Source organism: Halichoerus grypus, chromosome 2 (assembly GCF_964656455.1).
Source record: "Halichoerus grypus chromosome 2, mHalGry1.hap1.1, whole genome shotgun sequence".
NCBI classification, from domain to species: domain Eukaryota; kingdom Metazoa; phylum Chordata; class Mammalia; order Carnivora; family Phocidae; genus Halichoerus; species Halichoerus grypus.
Window position 1 is genome coordinate 66,891,513 of NC_135713.1, and position 4,297 is coordinate 66,895,809.

Genomic DNA, 4,297 nt, shown 5'->3' on the forward strand with positions numbered 1-4,297 from the left:
CCTGTTTGGGCGGAGTTCCCTGCGCCCCTGTGGCGGGGGATGAGCTCAGTGGGAATCAGTCTTTGGGGCCATTGTTCTCTGGCGCCTTTCCCTGGCGGCTTTCCGCGTCTCTTCCGCGAGTCAGAGCAGAAGAGACCGTTTCCAACCCTCTGCCTCAGAGCAGAGAGACCACAGTCTGTTCTTCAGTGAGCTCTCCAGGCCACACTGTCTCCGTTTCTGTCCGTGCTGCTATAAACTGCAGTGTCCTGGGTTGTGCGGCCCTCCGCAGTGCTCCCAGTCCTGCCTCCAGGTCGCGGCAAGATGCAGTACCCAGACATTTCCAATCTTTCCAAAGATTGGAAAGAGATCCAATCTTTGTGCTTCTAAAACCGCCAGCCACACCCAGTTCGCGCGCGCACGCGACTCCGCCTCTCGGGGTTTCCACCCCGGGGGTTGCAGTTCACCGGTGTGTCCCTGGTGCACCGGGTTTCCAACTCGGAGGCTGCAGTTTGCGTGCGCACGACCGTCGCTCCGGGTTTCTGTCCGGAGGGCTGCAGTTCGCGGGTGTGCGACCCCGCCGGTCTGGTTTTCCACCCCGGAGGGCTGCCCTAAAGTCCTTTCCCCGCCGCTACAGGTCTGCGAGTCTGTGCCCTGTCCCCAGCGCGCGAGGCTGTCACTCACCAGCGGTGTAGGATCCCCACGTTCAGGCACCCTCCCGCCGCCATTTATCCTCCGATATCTGCCCGCAGAATCACGGCTCTCCGCTTCCTACCTCAAAACCAACCGCCTGTGATATTCTGTTTGTAAAGATCCAGATCTTCTTACATCTCAGGCTGGTTTCGTGGGTGCTCAGAGTGGTCTGGTAGATATCCAGCTCAATTCCGGGGACCAGTTGAAATAGGGTCCCCTACTCCTCCGCCATCTTTCCCTCCTCCCCTACATCATTAGTTTTTGATGTAGTGTTCCATGATTCATTGTTTGCATATAACACCCAGTGCTCCATTCAATACATGCCCTCTTTAATACTCATCACCAGGCTAACCCATCCCCCCATCCCTCCCCTCTAGAACCCTCAGTTTGTTTCTCAGAGTCCATAGTCTCTTGTGGTTTGTCTCCCCCTCCGATTGCCCCCCTTCATTTTTCCCTTCCTGCTATCTTCTTCTTCTTTTTTTTTTTTTAACATATAATGTATTATTTGTTTCAGAGGTACAGGTCTGTGATTCAACAGTCTTACACAATTCACAGTGCTCACCATAGCACATACCCTCCCCAGGAGAGACCATATTTTAATTATCTTCCAAACACAGGAAGCTCAGACATCATTAGCACTTTTATTTTTGTGAAAACCAAACCAAATTGAATTCCCTAACTGGCAACCACTTGAAATGAATAATGTGAATATTGTTTGACAGTGCTAAATATAAAATGGTCAAAAACATTCTCTTATTTCTAGTTTATATGTTAGTGCGTGTGTGTGTGTGTGTAGTTTTCTTTATTTCATCTTCTCTATTGAATGTTGCAAATGAGTAAAAAGTACTGGCATAAGCAAAAACCCAATAAAATAATTCATGGAAAATTACATCCATTTTTGCAATTTCTTCACAGACCATTGATCACATTAGTAGTTTATATCAAAGTCAAATGGCTTCCTATGATGAATATCAACCTAAATAAAGAGGTAAACTGAGGCAAACTCGAATAACCAGAAATTGAGTTTATTCAGGAATAGTAGAGAAATTGCAATTTGGGAAACACAAACTATAGCAAACTACAGGCAGATTTGTTGAAGGTTTGGGGTGAACTATATTATTGGACAGGAGTGCAGAGAAGGGGGAAGTCCAACCAGAGTCCAAGCAGTAAGTTCATTGCTTTTGGGATGGGGAAAGATTCTTGGTGGATGTTCATTGGTAGGCAAATAAGTTCCCATATTCTGAAAGCCAGGCATTTACAGGGGAACCAGTCTCTCATTTCTTGAGTTTCATTTGCCTGATGGTGTATGTTTGATATTCTCCATTCCATATCCTATGGTTACATTTTAGATTCAAATCCTTTCACAGTGAGTAAAAGAGATTTAACATATTTCAGTCAGAACAAGACTATATTACTTAAGTATTAGATCATTGCAATTTTCCTGAATAAATGAGTAAATAAGAGATTGATGAGTGATGAATGAAAGTAGTTCCTGTTTAAACTTTACTGGTACTTTTTAGTTCATTTTCCTCATTGTCCAAGGCTTTGTAAATCATCTGTAAATATTTTAAAACTTCAGTTTTCAGTATCTTGAATATCCCTATTTCATATTAATTATGAATAATTATTTTACTTGCTACTACAAAATTAAAATACATGTACTAGTTATGAATCATAGTCAGTGGATTTATGTATTGGAAGAAATATTTCTGTACTTTGTTTAAATTGACTGTGTATACTCCAAGCCTCTATTGTGCTTGACTGTAGATATTCAGTCTCAGTTTTGATTAGTCTTGCCCCTGCCCTGGGGTTATACAAAGGTCCTAGGTACTCACATGTCAAGAAAACATTGGAGAGTCACCATGAGGCATTGGGGCAATTGTCACATCTATGTGGTCCTCTCTGTTTTGGCGTAACTTCTGGGCCACAGTGAGGCTTGGAGAAGATTTTTATGCCTCTCTTATGCTGTGGGATCCAGTCTTTCAAGATGCAGTACCCAGACATTTCTTCCATGGTACAGTCACCTCCAGGGGATGCTACTACAAGAAAGGAGATGGCTCTGAATGACCTCTGTTACCTTCCAGGAAACATCTCTCCCCACAATCCCCAAAGCTTTTTTCCTCCTTACAGGCACCCAGTGTCATCTCTTTAGTGAGGTTAATTTTTTGTTTTTGCTTTTTTAAGATGGAGTGGAGCCAGAGACTAAAGGCAGTTTTAGCTTTCTGCTTTGGAGAAAATCAGGCAAGAATAGAGAAGTACAAACCAAAAGGAAGAGTTCTTAAAATACATAAAGCCATCATATTTAAGAGGCATCTATGATACTCCATCACTCATACTTCTCTTACAAACTAAACCTTTTTAGTCTTTTAACCATTTCCAAAAGGGACATAGTTTTATATCTCCTCACTTTTCCCCTCATGCCACTTGGTAAAATAGATCGTTTGTTTTTAATATAAGTGTAGGGCCCCAGAATGGATGAGATAATCTAGTTCCCATCATATTTTGCACAAAATGTCTGTAATTAAGATTTATAACTGATACATATAATTTAATTTTGCAGTGGCAAATAAAATAATTAGCTATTTTAAAAAACACAGTTGATGTCAATATAATTCACATACTCAAACTTTATGCTCCAGCAATCTGAATATTCCCTAGTCTGAGTTTGGATTTTTATTATTGGCGATAGGGCTATATTAAAGGGTTTTAAACAGGAGAAGGGAGTCTGGGGGAAGAAGGCAACGATCAGGAGATTTGTATTTGGAAAAGTTACTCGGGCAGTCATATAAAAGATGAGGCTAGAGGAAGAGAGATCAGAAGGAGACTGGAAGATAAGAAGTTATGGTATTAGTCTAGGACAAAGGTAATAGTGTTCTGATTTAGGAGAATGGCAGAAGGGATTAGAAGGAGGCTTGATTAACAGAGCTCCTTTGAAGATGGGAATCAATACAACATAGCGACATATAGTGCCTCCCCACTGTTTTGATGCTACACAAGCCAGTGAAAAACGCGAAGCAAGGTGAGGCCTGACAATGACCATGAAAGCAAGATTTAGATGCAGCCCTGGTTTCTTGTGAGTGTGAAGCTGCCAAACAGATCCCAAATTGTCTAGGTTTGGAGTTAAAAGAATGTTTAACATCAGAGAAATACGCTTCTATCTTGTCTGAACCATTGTCATTTTTACCTTCTGTTTATGTCAGTAAATTTAATTCTAATATAATATATTCTCCTACAGTCTTATTTTTATTGAGGTAAAATTTGCCTATAGTGAAATGCATGAATGTTCGTTGTACGATTCAGTGAGTATTCTGGGTATTTTTGGCCGCAACCATTCTAAAACTTAGTGGCTTAAATAATTTTTTTAAAAATCAACTCTCATGGTCCTGGAGTTGATTATACACAATTGGGTAACTCTCATCTGGGGTCTCTCCTGTGATTTCAGTTCGATGTCAGCTGAGGCTCTAGTCATCCAAAGGCTTTGCTGGGCTGGATGTCCATGGCTCAGTATGTGGCTGGCAGTTGCTGCTTGCTGTCACCTGGGGCCTGGCTGGGTACTCAGCTCGAGTATCAACCAGAGCTCTTATGCATGGCTTTCCATGTGATGTTGGCCTCCCATCCTTGTGGCTGG